Here is a 15,274-nt window from a genome sequence, read left to right as displayed (position 1 = left end):
TTGAAGAAGCAGGGCTTTGACTAAAACAGTACCACTGTTGTACTGGGAAATGCAAAGCTACTGCATAATCCCACACTTCCCTTTTCACCCTCTTTATTTGTGTTAGATCCCATTATGCTTTAATCCTTGTAGAACAATCCCCACGACACAGTAAATGTAATGGGCTTTCCCTTATCTCGTTGCATTTTGTTCACGCAGTATCTTCCTTCAGTCCTCACATAGTGCTGAATTAAAGTATTTTGTCTGCACCTCCCTTGCATATAGACGTCTCGGCAGTACACCGTGATCATGAAGTGGTCCATACTTTCCATTGTTGCCGCAACAACCCTGGTTCGAATCTGGGTAACACCAGGAGATGACGAGAGAGTCCTCTTTTTTATTTTTTTTCCAGCAGCTATATCTTCCTGCAACTCACAACTTGGATGGGAGACCTCCTGGGAAAGCTGAGGTTGCTGCTGCAACAAGTGTTAGTGGAACCAGTAGGGGGTGCTCACCCTGCAGTCTGTGTATGTCCTAATACCCCAGTATAGTGACAGAGACACTATATTGTAAAAAGGCGCTGTCCTGTAGATGTGACATAAATTTGAGGTTCTGACTCTCTGTGGTCATTAAAAATCCCAGGGCATTTCTCGAAAAGAGTTGGGTTGTGACCCCGGCATCCTGGCCAAATTTGCAATAGGCCCTTACCAATCATGGCCTCCTAATAATCTATGAACTGGCTTCATCACTCTGTTCTCCTCTCCACCGATTGCTGGTGTATGGTGAATGTACTGGAGCACTATGGCTGCCGTCGCATCATCCAGGTGGAGCTGCACATTGGTGGTGGTGGAGGGGAGTCCCCATTACCTGTAAAGTGCTTTAAGTGTCCATAAAAGTGCTATATAAGTGTAAGGAATTCTTATTATTATTAATAAAAATTGGTATAGACTTTTTTATTTCCTGTGAAGCATGGCACTGTAGTTGTGTCCCTAAAGTCCTTTGGAAATAATGGGGAGAGGCTTGATTTCTTAGTCTCATCATTTAAATAATTACTTGCTTCATCAGTCAAAATCAACAGCTTTTCACCTATCTTTTCTCTGATGAGCTGGACCTTAATTTCTGTGTTGCTGTTGATAATTTGAGTCGGAATAATGTCTGACACAGGTAAGGATAGTTTTTCTATATTCTGTAGATGCTACTCCCTACAGAGGTGTGATATATCAGACCGCAAGCTTTTCTACACCAGAACTCTATCGGATAAGATGTTTATTTTAGTGATTGCACCATGTCAAAAACAGATGATTTGCATATACTCCTATAGTCTATAGAGTGAGCCACTTGAGACTTGAAAACTAAAACCCTGGCACTGAAAGATAGCAAGGTTTATGTATTACCCTTCTAACCCTTGTTTCAGGTAAGTTATATAGTAGGCATCTTTGCATCCTTCAACTTTGGTCAAATATCTCTGAGAAGGAGCTGTGTGTCTTGTTGAACAAACTGCATTAGCTACACTTGGTGATGCTGTACCTTGTTAATATTTCCCAGCAGTGCCAGTCTTCACTTCTGACCTCCTGATCAGACCAGCTCCGACTCAAACACATGGAGCTGTAAGTTATCATGCAATTAGTCTCCAGTTGATGATGTTTGTCTGGGGCTCACTGCTCGAAGAGGCAGGTATCCTATAAGTTCAAATTGGGAATCAATATGAAATAGGCAGTCGTAGCGCGAGCTTCCAGAGGTGTCAGAGGAACTCTGTGTGAGGAATCAATACACCTCATCACTGAGGTAAAGAGACTCCTTATTTTGTTGTTGCAGCAAAAGGGCTGTGATATAACCCACACCAGATAAGTTTCCTGTGATTATTTTTTCAAGATCCTTTTTAACATTTTTATGGGAGTCCTACTGGATGTGAAGCAGCCCCCAGAACTGTTTTGATGAATGACGTTCAGAGTAGTGTTTCCATTTTCCACACGTGCTTGCTTTTCCGATTAATTTCATTCTATTTGAATATCCTGCATCTTGGTCTTCATGCAACAATTTATAGAATTTATCTCGAGTTGCCAGTTATTTTTACACTACCCTGTAACCTACATCCTACATGATTCACAGCGGGGGTCCTGTACAGCACCAAGCCATGAGGGATGGACATAACACATGCGTGTTCTTGGATGTGCGTCAAAATGGATTCTCGTAATACTCACGGTTGCTGTGCTCTTGTGTTTATATAACTGCCCATTCTGAAGCATCATAAAATGTTTAAACAGGAAAAAAGGGTCCTCCTTTGAGCAGGACTGACATGTAGTCCCCCCCAAACAGCAAATGTGGTGGAGAGGTCAGAAACTACTTATCTAATTACGCACCACAGGACAGCTGAGACCAGCACCCAAAGTGTAATATAGCCTGGACACTCAGATATCTCTCCTCCTGTTTTTAATAGTGCCAGGGAATATTTAATGATTTTATCAGCATCTTGCCTAACCATCCTTATGGTGCAAGCATCCTGTATTATAATCCCTTAGATAACCCCACTAGATTAGAGATTTGGGGAATTTCTGGGCCTTGAAGGGAATGTGCCTCCTAATGATCTTCCATGTCTGGAATATGGTACAGCACTAGCCAGCTCCAGCCTTGGCGTTTCTGAGATCTGCCCAACTCAAGCTTCATGGGTGTGTGGCCACTGTGGTTGTCTTTTTTTCCCCTAATGCAATGGAAACTGCAGAGGATTGTTTGCTAGAGTAAGTTACTAGTAATGCCCAACTGTGCAGGAGCCTATTTCACGCCAGTTTACTCAACACTCTCTTACTCTAACCCTGGGGTGGCAAAGGCCTTGGCCCTAATCTGCAGGCTGTGGAAGAAGATCACTTCAGAAACCTTTTCCTCCGGGCTTTGCCCTAAGTGTTTTAAATTGCATTTTTAACATTGAATGGTTATTTACTGTATGTGCACTGTAACCCCCCAATAGGACATTAAGCATGCCAAAACTTGCTCTGCATCTCCAGATTATAGCAGGTAATGCTGTGTTCCTGTTAGATACAAAATGTCTTTATCCACATGAATTGGGCAGTTTTTCAAAACCAACAGGGACTGACAGCCAGCCAAACTGAGTAAATGTCAGCTCTAGCCCAGCTACTGCTGGGAATTGGAATTTGGCTTCGCTTTTCAATGAAACAAAAGTGATAGAAATGACAGGATTCTGGGTTATTAAGATGGATCAATTGGGAGCAGTCAAACCTTTTTGCAGACTGTGTTGCAGCTCTTTGTTATATCCTGCTCAGCTTCACATTTTGTGCTGAAAGCTGTAATTACTTCCCAATAGTGTTTTCCTAGGAGGTGCGCATACAGCTTTAATTGCAGTAACACTGCCAACAACTGGCATTGCTTTTCATAAAATATTAATTTCTTTAAAAATGCCTGTTTTTTCCTTCCTTCACCTCGTCATAAAATCGCTAAAAAAAAGAAGACTGCAGTTGGTTTTAAATGGTAAAAAAGTACCCTTCTAAACTCATAATAAGATATTTAGTCAAGCTTAAGGAGTTCAAATGAACTGAACAGGTCCAAATAGCTGATATGTATTATTTAGTAGGAAGCAGCTGTCAGCCAGAGAAAAAAAGCCATGAAGATCAAACACTAAGTTACAGCTGCCGAATGTTCCTAACTGTGCAAAATATAGACTCAGGTCTGTATTTACTTCAGGTGTGTAGAAAAACAGTGAACTGCAGTTACATACCTCAGTGTACTTTTTCTTCATCTGTCACAAGCCATTAATGGGAAATAAAACAATCGGTTTTCTTCTAGGAGTAAGCCTGTCACCTGAAAATAGTAATTATATCCCTAAATGAAGTACTCAAGTAATTAACAAACTACTTAGTTGAAACGTAATCATGTTGTCTAATGATTGTCTTAATGGCTAATTTTCCTGTCCCAATTTTCATTCATGCTATACATCTTTAAAAAGCCTTCCTATACTGCTGCTTATAATGTCAGCCACAACATATACCAGTTTGTCTCAAAGAGGTTTTTGTCTCAATTTGGTGTTAATTGCATTAAATAAATATTACACATTTCTTAATTAATAAAAGAACGATACCCATTAGTAAATTATATTTAATAGAAATGGTCTTCACTGGAAAGAAAATGATCTTCACTGCCACTCACTAAAGCAAATAATTTGTTACCTTTACAAACAAATAAGAAGTGGATTTATTCAGTGCCGTATTTCCCATTCTGATTAGGGCCTACAAAATTTTTCGGGCCTACAAAGGAGGGAAACACTAGTGACTAACGAAAAATGAGGTGAAACAACATGCTTGTGATCAGCTCTAGGTGTTCCAAATCAATAATCATACGCTATCTAGCGGCTGTTAGAATAGTTTAAAGTGCATCGTATCAATTGACGTAATTCAATTGGTGTTTTCCCCTCTTTTTGCACATTTCGGAGTGAAAGTGCCTAGGACCTATGAACACCAAAATCCAGCCCTGGATTTACTCACCAAAATGTTAGGACTGTCCCCCAGATTTGTCATCTGGTTTCGTTTATATTGTGTTAATCTGATATTTATGTAATTCTGCTTTGTGCAGCTTTTCTGTCTGCCAGATAGACAGCTTATTTGCTGACCTAGTGTCTGAACACAATTGCAGAAGCAGGACTACCGTGCACCAGGACAGATAGCCCTCCACGAAGATTGTGAAACAGTGCCACCTACTGGACATGAGAGGTCTTCTAATGTCTTCCACATTGTCTCACAATATTCCATACAATGCCAACTCTGCTGTCTTTAACACTCATATCTCTACGTGTCCCTTCAGAGAAGAAGTAAGTCTTTTCAATTCAGCATAAGGTAAAATAAATCCATGTGAATAAGATACATAATAATGATATTAAGAATCTGCAGATCAATCACCCATATTTAGCTGTTAATTCAGATAAAAAAGGCATTGATAAACATGTCCATCACAGAGTACACTCATTTCTAAAAATATCATTATTCAACTGCTTTGATTTCTTCCAGCATGTTAATGTCCCTCCAGGTGAAAAAGGCTGTGGTCTTTGTTATTTTTTAATGGTAAGTGAATTGAAGACCTGCAGATTTGGGAGTGGATGATCTCTGACCAGCATGTTTTGCTTTTGGAATTACTACGGCAATACGTAAACTGCCAGAAATTAATGACAATTCACGTCCTGTTTCGTCTTCTGCACTGTGTAATTCTGATCTCTGTAATACTTAAAAATGAACTCTCTGGAACATTTTACAGGCCTTGATTCTGATCAAAAAAAGAGAAGTTGCGGTTTCTTGTTCTCTCTGGTTCAATGAGTGATGCACTCTGTCTTCTTTTATTTTGGAAAACATCTAAAAGAAATTGTGACCAATCCTAAATGACTTGTTTCTGCAGTTCATTGTCTACTAAATTGAACTGGTAGTGTGAAATTGGAAGAGCTGTTGTTGGCAGTAATGAAATGCCTGAGTAGTTTACCATGAAAATCAAATATAGCTGATCTCAGCTTACACTAGTAAGTAGCAGTTTTAACTAGTGTTAAAACTGCTGGTCCCTCACTGACATTGCAGAATTTGTTAGAATGTCTCTGTCATAGTTCACTGAGCTTTCTCCAATTGAAACTGCTAGAGGTATCTCAGAAATTGCTTTTCAGACTCCATTCCACTCCCATTCCATCCCTCAGTTACTCATTATGTGAATGGGTCACTTTGTTCTGGTTTATTGCCTATAACATTTACTTACCCTATCATTAATTCTGTGTTAAGAAAGCATAACTTGGAGCCATGCCTGTTGTGAAATTATAGGTCTATTTTTCATTTACTATATCTATTCAAGGTAGTGCAGAGCTCTGTCATTTACAGCCACAAGGTCACTTTACTAACCCACCCAATCATCCACTTTCTAATTTTCTTATCCAGTGCAGGGTCACAGGGGGAGCTCAAGCCTAACCCAGCAAGCAACAGACACAAGGAGGGATGAGATGCAAGTCCATTGGAGGGCACACACAGATATAGACATATACACACACATATAGTTAACCTACCACTGTGTCTTTGGCCAAGGGAGGAAACTGCAGCACCCAGAAGAAACCCATGCAATCAGAGGGAGAACATACAAACTCCAGGTACACAGCCAGCACCTCAGGAATTGAACCCAGAGCCTCAGAGCTGCATTCTTATACTTTCTCTTGTTTATTCTCACTCGAGTTGATTACTGCAGTGCTTTGCTTGCAGGTCTTTCACAATCTGTCCTTAACAAATAGCAGTGTGTCCAGAACCCAGAGGTCCGAATTCTGATCAAAAATAAATGTTATGATCCCATGTCTCTAGTCTTATTGTCTCTACGTTGACTCTCAGTGGTGTCCGTGTAAAAGTGAAATTTGAGAACTTACTCCTTATAAGACATACTCACTTGAAAAGCACAGAATCAGCTATGCCAAATCAGGAAGACATAACTTAGGATGTTATTTAATGTAGGGGTGTTACCCCAGCATCCTGGCCAAATCTCCCATTGGAGTCATGGCCTCCTAATAATGCCCATCTATGAACTGGCTTCATCACTCTGTTCCCCTCTGCACTGATAGCTGGTGTGTGGTGAGCGTACTGGTGCATTGTACCGGTGTTTTATATTGTGAAATGCTTTGAAATACTTTGTATCACAGGTACTGTCTAAAAGAAAGATTATTATATTTCTTACTAAAATAGTGTAATGAAAGCATCCTCATTTACCACTCCTCCTGATTTAATATTGGCATGTTTTTTCACAAGTGAACTGACGCTGAGCCCACCGCTCACCTACATCCACAGACCTGTGTCAACTAACAGTGCTCTTCTTACTCCGTCCTTCGCTTCTTTGCAGCTCAGCCACAGAACACATCGTCCAGCAGCGACATCCAGTGGCGAGCCCAGAAGACTGGGGTTCAAGGGCCCACTTCAGACAGGGGGACTTCTCTTCTTCAACTTGTGAACTAAATCACTACGGAGGTGTGTTTAGTAGTTTTGAAATCTGTGTGCAAATGTAAAAGCAGTTTTAGGAGATGGGAATGCTTAAGAAGAGGCACGATGAATTAAGATTACATTGAAAAGACTTTATGGTGCTGCACATGAGAGAATTGTACTAAGTTGAAACATTTTGTGAAAACTGAGGTGTAATATCTGCAACTACTGTAGATGCATGTAACATATAAAGCATGTAACACATCTATATCTAAGAACATTTAAGAAAGATATGAAATGAGAAGAGCCATTTGGACCATTGAGAGCATTTGGTAGTTAGTATTTAACCAATCCAAGAATCTCATCCAGCCATTCCTTGAAAGGTTTCAGAGTATCAGCTTGCACAACATACAGGTAGCAGGGTATCTTGTTCCACACTCCTACAACCCTTTGTCATCTTGGCTATGGAACATGGGCTAGGATTCCTCTAGACTCCTCTCCATAGTCAGGTCCTTAGCTGGCATGCCTGGGTACTGACAGGAGGTGTGTCGTGAACGCTGATCCATTGCTCGTCTGTCTCGTAACACAAGCTCCCAGTTTTGACACCTTGGACCGAAATGAGGGCATATCAAAACAACACACGGTGACTCAAACCAAGTCATTTCTGAGCTTCAAAACAGCCCTCCTTCAACTTCATTGCCTGACATAGTAAATGTAAATAATAAAAGTAACTGGACCTCCGAAGGAGTAAATACACTGGCTCACAGTGGGTGTGTTTGATAGTGTGTCTCTTCATCATAAATTAGTTAATAAGGTAATAAGAACTGTTTATTCAGAAATTGCAGGACAGCCTGTGTACAGTTAAGTACGCTGATGTTATTGGTTTCATTTGTCTTAGCAAGAAAGCAGATCAAATACATGTACAGGTGTTTACATGTATTTAAAGGTGTGTCTGAGTGTGCCAATGTGTATTTCTGTGTGCATGTGTATATGTGCGTGTGTGGGAGTGCTGAGTGCAAGTATACAGGTATGTGTTCACATGTGTGGGTGTGGGTGTGCACATTTGCCTGTGGGGACAAATTTAACTCCTGACAATCATCAATTACTTTTTTTTAGAAATTAGATGTCATCCTCTTTAATTTAGAAGAACCATAACTAAAAAGTGTGGGTCTAGATTCAGCCCACAAGCAGTTGGATTTTTACATAATCATAAATGATGACAAAATGAGAATTAATGAACACAAATCGCCTCATGTTTTTTTGAGTAGCAGAGAAGGCAGCTTCACTGTGTAAATTAAAGTAAAAGTGCAATAGTCCTACCAGGGCTGTAGAGCCTCTTCTTAACCTTTACAGCTAGGAATGAAGCAACAACTACAACATTTATTTCATTAGAAACCATTTTATGTGAGGTCATCAAGAAATCATTATAAGCCTATTGCAAGAAGTGATTAGATAATTATATTCTTGCTACAGTACCACTGGGACAGCCTATTTTTACTTTAGCAGATATACATACTACCTGGCAAGCTAAAGTAATGTACTGAGCATTGGAGAAATCCATTTCTTTAGTACCATTTTTATTCAGAAATAGAAATTTTTTGGGAGGTTTTGACATAACGCTTTTACCTGTAAAATAATCCAAATTATTTGATTCAGCATTAACCCAAATGCACTTCATGAGTTGATTGATTTAACACCTCATGGGTTCTGTCTCTGGTACTGTATTTCAATCCTGCTACACTGATCATGCCCCTCACTGTCCAAAAATACAGTCAGTGTTTTGCGAGCAATCCTGTTTGTCTCGAAAGCGAGAGCTTATGGGGGAAGTTGGAAATGGGGAACACTTTTAATACAAGCTGAGCAAGAGTCCCAGGCATCCAAGAACGTGCAGTGTATGAGAAGCAGCTGGAGTCATGGAGTCTTGACAGTTTTATTTCATGTGGTTGTTGGCATTTGGGCAGTGCAGAGAAGTGAATGGAAAGCCCAGAGAGGATACAGAATATTGGTACTGTGCTGTAATTAGACCATGTCTACATCAAGGACAAGGGCTGAGGGAATGCATCTAGGAAGATCAGCACTAGTTCAGCTGGTGATCATCTGAAGGGAGACTTCAACGAGGACTTCAAAATACTGGAAGGACAGATCAGATGAACTCAATGCTCTTTACTGAATGGAAACAGTCAATGTGCAGCTGGAAAGTGTGTTTAGCATTAATCATTACTTGTTACAGTTTGTTAAGCCAGTATGCCACAGAGTTTCAAGAACTGGGTAAATGTGGTATCAGAACTAATCTTTTTGTAGTCCAGAGCTCCCCAAGTCTGGTCCTGTTAGACTGTCCCATTTGATTTCATAAGAGTGGAAATAAGGAGCTACATTCTACTCAACACTTATAGTGGTATAGAAAAGAAACATCATTGTTAAAACAGACCATAACAGACATAAGATCTCTGACAGTCACAGAGTCTCGTTGACAATGACAGGAGTGCTGAGTGGAGTACAAAGCTGCCTGGCTGACACACCTTCACCTGGGGTGTGTGCCTCATACTTCCTGACAGGGGAGCATCAGGCAGGATTGGCTCCATAGCTCAGTGGTTAGAGCACTGGTCTTGTAAACCAGGGGTCGTGAGTTCGAGCCTCACTGGGGCCTGCTGGTATAATTTTTCTTTGCATTCTCCCTTGTAATTCAATAGCAATAAAAATGTAAAAAATAAACATTGCTTTGTCATATTCATGCAATTGAGGAACTGAATGGTTGCGTGATTTAAAAAGCGAAATTACAGAATATTGTGGTTCAGGTTTATTATTTATTGTCTTGTTTCCACATACTGCTCTGCACCAGACTCTTGGGTCTTACAATGATGCACAGTGAGCACTGGCTTTTGCTCAGCAGGAGGCTACAGACAGTGTAGTAAAGGAGCAGAGTTTGAGGAGCTCTGCTTAGCTGCTTGCGGTCTCAAAGAATATGGTGGTGCCATATGGACCCATTGGCCCCCTCAGCAATCGGTAGATCCCCTCAAGATATCAGGAGATGTGAATGTCATTCTTATCACACTGTGACAGGTACAGGAGTGACACACATCAGGCTTTACCCACACAGACACAGCTCTCCAAGCTGCTGTTCCAGGATGAGTGATATTTGCATTCACCAGTGGCAAGAGAACTTCCTCAATGACGTGTGTTTCAGCTATACAGTGTCACACTGACAACAAAGGCAGTGACATGTGACACTTAAATATACTGTACCTGAGTGGCACACCCTCACAGGGGTGTGTTCTTCATATTGTCTGAGTGAGATGCAAACAGCAGGTGGGGCTCCATAGCTCAGTGGTTAGAGCACTGGTCTTGTAAACCAGGGGTCGTGAGTTCAAACCTCACTGGGGCCTTGTTGTTTTCAAACTTTTGTCTACATTTTAAAAATCCAGAAGCTTGGGAATCCTGGTCCTGCAACTGCTGCTTTTTGTTCCAACTGGGCCCTTAATCACCAGTACTAATTACTGGTGGGAACTGATCTGATTGGCTTCAAAAATATCAAATTACAGTGACACACACATCCTGGTCCGGCGTAATCTCTTTGTCTTCTGTTTTTTTTGCTTCAGGTCAATTCTAAATCACAAGCTATTTTATTTCAATTTCAATTCAAAGTCCGATTATAATATTCACATCCAACTTTAAAAAAGCTGAATGAGATTTGTAATTGGCATGAACTTGGTGCTCATTCAGGACCTACTTCAATCAGCGATGCTAACTTAAATAGGACCAACTGGACTGAAAAGAGGTGGACTACATAACAGAGCATTAGGCCAGAACTCACCCTGGCTTCTAGGCATGAAGCAGAGAGCACCTGACTCCTCTCCCTGATGGGATACCAGTTCATCTGAAGACTCACCCCAGGACTGCCAGTCAAGCAGACTGGAGCAAACAGGGAAAAGTACTGTACCTCCCTTAAGGTACAACAGCAGTATCAGATTTGAACCCACAACCCACCAACTATGAGTCCACTTACCCATTAACCCACACCTCCCCCATGTCCTCCAGCCAAGAGGAACCTAAACATGGTGGTTTCATTTTCTGTAGACAGGAAATATCATTGCTCCTTGGCAACAATCTTAAAAAAATCAGCAAACCATTATCAGTTCAGAGAGGACTATAGGAGGGGAGAGGTGCAGTCTCATGCTCTGTTAAAATGCTTCAGCTGTTTTTATGGCACCGAGGTGGGGCCAGTCAGTTGGCACTTCCTGTTTGAATATAAGAATATAATAGAAAGGTTACAAACAAGAGGAGAGCATCCAGCTCATTTCTGCCATTTGGTAGTTAGTATAGAGTCCTTGCACTGGCTTCCTGTCAAAATCTGTGTGGACTTCAAAATCCTCATGCTCACCTATAAGGCTCTGCATGCATGTTTCCTCAGTATCTGTCTGAATTATTGTCGCCCTACTCCCCACCTCGCAACCTTCGCTCTTCTAATTCTGGTCTCCTATCTGTCCCCCAAACCCATCTACACTCTATGGGTGACAAGGCTTTCTCCTGTTATGCCCAAAAGCTCTGGAACTCTCTCCCCAAGGATATCAGAGAGTCACCTTCTCTAAACTCCTTCAAATCCAGACTCAAAATCTTCTTCTTTAGAGAGCCTTTACTTAACTCGTTCCATTCTTTACCCCTCTGGTCCTACTATACTTAGTTCCACCATCCACGGCCTCTTCTGTGTATTGTAATTGTGTTTTATCTTGTGTATTCTTTTTATTTATTTGTTTTGTCGGCATTCTATGAAGCGCTTTGTGAAGCCACCTTTAAAGGCGCTATATAAAATAAAGTTTATTATTATTATAGTTAGTAGTTATTTGATCCAAAGATTTCATCCAGCTATTTATTGAATTAAAAAAAGGGTGAGCAGCTTGTTTCTGGTTCCTGCAACCCAAATCGTAAAGAACAGTTCCAATTGTTCTTTCGAAAACTCACTGCAGTTTCCTGCTTGATTTTTTTACCGGAAGCATCTCTTAAGTCCATTAGAAGGTTGCAGAAGAGAGAAAGGCATTCTGCCCATCTGGCCCATTTGGTAGTTAGTACTGTAACTCATCGATCCACAGATTTCATCTGGTTGTTTCTTGAAGCAAGCCAGGGTATTACCTTTCACAGTGCTTAGGAGGTTATTTCATACTCCCACAATCTTTGGGGTGAAGAAGTGCCCCTTGTGTCGACTTTAAATGAACATCTACAGTACTTTGTTTTTGCTGTTCATTCTGAAGAAATCTGCAGGGCTATTTTTATCAATGCCTTATGTGGTCATTCCTGTGCTCATCGCCCTGCCAGACAGGGTTGCTGTCAATCAATCCAGGCATAATATTTCTACACCACAAATTCCATGTAGGATATAAGATCTTGTCTTGACGTTTTAAAGACCTCCATGGTTACAGTGGTTAGTACAGATCAGGAGGAATGCGGGGAGCCTTGCTCAGAATATTGTATGTTACAGGAGACCAATGCGATCAGACAAGGGAAAGACTCTGCATCTGTTTTTGATGCAGATCTTGCAGTCTTGCAATTTCTTTGAAAACCATGGCTTCTCATTGCCCTGTATTTTAGCTGTTTTTGTAGGGACGCAGACCTCTTTGCAGAAGCTAATGTAAGATGTAGCAGAATAAGTATATTCATCCAAGATCCAAAGAGGTGCAAGTAGAGGTTAATACTGTATGTCTATACAGTCGAAACACTGTCTCAGGGTCTCTATGGCATCTGAGTACCACATCTTGACTAGTTTTAATTTTTAAATTGATATTTTTTTTATATTTTTCTGTAAAAACTCATAATCAACAAAATGATTTTCACAGCTTTTTGCTCAAGTGCAAAATCTGCACAAATCCTTTAGAACTAGAAATAGAACATCGAAAAATGAATTGTGCTTTTGTTCATGTGTTATGGTGATACAGGGTGTGGTTCATTTACTACGAGCATGCACTTTGGGTAAATTCAGTAATGTTCTGAAAGATTGTTATAGCCTTTGTGACCTGAATAAAACCTAAAATGTTATAGTCTATAGGTTTATAGATATTATATTTCTTCCACAATGCCGTTCTGTTGCTCTTACCATCAATCTTTATGAGAAAATGAACAGTCCTCCTAATTAACACAGTTACATTATAATATGGAACTATTTATTTTCATGCTTTCTCATTGGGAGACAACTGGTTTTATTTTGTTATTTCTTTTATACTTTCTGTTGTCTGCGAAATATCAAAATTTGTGTTCTGTTTTTAGATGCAATATGCTACAAGCGATTTTTTACTGTACCTCCCTATGTGGTTTTACGCACTGAGATGAATCATCAGGTCTCTAAGTAAACATTTGCAATGTAAATAGTTCACCTGAGTCACTTGGATTTACTTCTTTTGCTGCTTTGTTGGGACTGTGCTACTGTGGGTGGCTCCATAGCTCAGCGGTTAGAGCACTGGTCTTGTAAACCAGGGGTCGTGAGTTCAAGTCTCACTGGGGCCTGCTGTGCTTTTCTTTCTAAATGGTCATAAGTTTGCTGCCTTTTAGGCTTATATTTTAAGTCACTTAAATAACAACAATTTACATGTTGTGATTTAAGTTCCATAAATTTACTCTGAATTAATTTGGAAAGAGATAAATGGAGTCATATGCGATTGTGTTTAAAGATATAAACTAGTCTTGTGATGTGTTTTCTCTCTCATTGATTTTAAATTTGACTTCCACCATGTATCTGTAATGAGACTCTGACCCCCAGATATGTCAGATTCCATATTGTGAGACAGTAGAAAACCTATTTGAGTGTTTTTTGTACTTGTAAATTGTTCAATTTTGTCAAGTTTTTGTCAATTCTTGAGAATCCCTGTCTACCATTTTCCAGATCCTGTCATGATAATTATTTCTCTGCTAAATTAAATGAATTGTGATTCACAAACTACATGTATAATCTCCTTTATAGATTAGATAGGATGTGAAGTTCAAACAATCACCTGTGAATATTATAAACATTTTTATTTGGCTACAAGGGTCAAGCATTAAGAACATTATTGTTAATGAGAGGATGCCATCTGGCCCAGGTAGTTCATTTTTATTTAGTAGGTATTTGATCCAATGTTTTCAACCAGCTATTCTGTAAAAGATGTCAGGGTAACAGCTTCTAGAACATGGCTGGGTAGCGTGTCCCACACTCCCATAACCTTCTGTGTAAAGAAATGCCTCTTGTCCTTCTTGGAGACCCTCATCCAGCTGTTTCTTAAAAGAAAAAAGGGCAGCATCTGCAACAGCATGACAGGTAACTTACTCCCATAACCCTTGATGTGAAGAAGTGCTTCTCGTTCTGATTAGAGGATCTCATCCAGGCAGTTCTTGAAAGAATCCAGGGTATCATCTTAACTGAAAATGGCTGATTAGCTTGTTTGGCACACTCACAACAGTTTAGGTGAAGCAGTCTCTCCTGTTTTCAGTATTGTAAATACTTGCCCCATAGTTTCTTTTGATTATTTATTGCAGATGATATATACTGATGGAAAAAAGAAACGCAACATTTTTTGGAACGAGAATACTATAGTTACAGTATACTGTAGCCTATGTACTTTCACAAAAAGTTGTCAATTTGTTCTAAGCCCTCTGACCAGCAATACAGCTTGTGCATTGAGGCATTGCAACTTGCCAATCACACGAAAGCTCGTTAGGTGCACTTTTACCCAGAGACGTCCAGGTGGAACAATGCCTGATCAGGTCACCTTTAAAAAGGCCTTAATTCAAAGCTTTGTCAGTTTTCTGTGCATTCCATAATGCCTCAAATGTCACCAGAAGCAAGGGAGAGGGCCATTGGCATGCTGCAGGCAGGCATATCATGTGCCAGCATTGCCAGACCACTCTACTGTGTCCTGACTGCAGAGAAGGTTTCAGCAGACCACCAGGACAGATGACCGTCTCCCTCGAGTGACCACACCAGAGCCGGACCAACACATCAGACAGGTCCATCTGAGAGATCGTTTCAGATCTGCCACCCCTACTGCTGCTGAAACTGCCAGCAGACACAATGCCCACATCTGTGACAGGACAGTGAGGCTCCATGCTGCTGGCCTTAGAGCAAGGCGACCTGTCAGAGGCCCTCTGGTCACACCTCCTAGACGTCACACCCAACTGGCTTGGGCCAGACAGAGGCCGCGATGGACTCGTCAGCAGTGGCATCAGGTCCTCTTCACGGGTGAGTCACTCTTCAGCCTGTTCCATGCAGATCGGAAGGTGAGAGTGTGAAGGAGGCGGTGTTGCATTTCTTTTTTTCCCATCAGTATACATTCCCTCCTATGTATTGTGCCGAGTTACTTTCTTAACACCAAACACATGAAGGCATTTCTGATACACTGATCACAGAA

The 15,274-nt window shown here is 40.7% G+C and overlaps 3 non-coding genes across 3 annotated transcripts; all 3 read left to right on the top strand.

Annotated features, from left to right (window-relative positions):
* Positions 1-9,482: 9,482 nt before the first annotated feature.
* trnat-ugu (transfer RNA threonine (anticodon UGU)) lies at positions 9,483-9,555 on the top strand. Its single transcript has one exon. It is a non-coding gene; the product is annotated as a tRNA-Thr (tRNA).
* A 663-nt stretch (positions 9,556-10,218) lies between these two features.
* On the top strand, positions 10,219-10,291 carry trnat-ugu (transfer RNA threonine (anticodon UGU)). Its single transcript has one exon. It is a non-coding gene; the product is annotated as a tRNA-Thr (tRNA).
* Positions 10,292-13,324: 3,033 nt separating this feature from the next.
* Positions 13,325-13,397, top strand: trnat-ugu (transfer RNA threonine (anticodon UGU)). Its single transcript has one exon. It is a non-coding gene; the product is annotated as a tRNA-Thr (tRNA).
* The last annotated feature ends 1,877 nt before the right edge of the window (positions 13,398-15,274 follow it).

Source organism: Lepisosteus platostomus, chromosome 12 (genome assembly GCF_059453375.1).
Source record: "Lepisosteus platostomus isolate fLepPlt1 chromosome 12, fLepPlt1.hap1, whole genome shotgun sequence".
NCBI lineage: Eukaryota > Metazoa > Chordata > Actinopteri > Semionotiformes > Lepisosteidae > Lepisosteus > Lepisosteus platostomus.
This window is presented reverse-complemented; position numbering and strand designations above follow the sequence as displayed.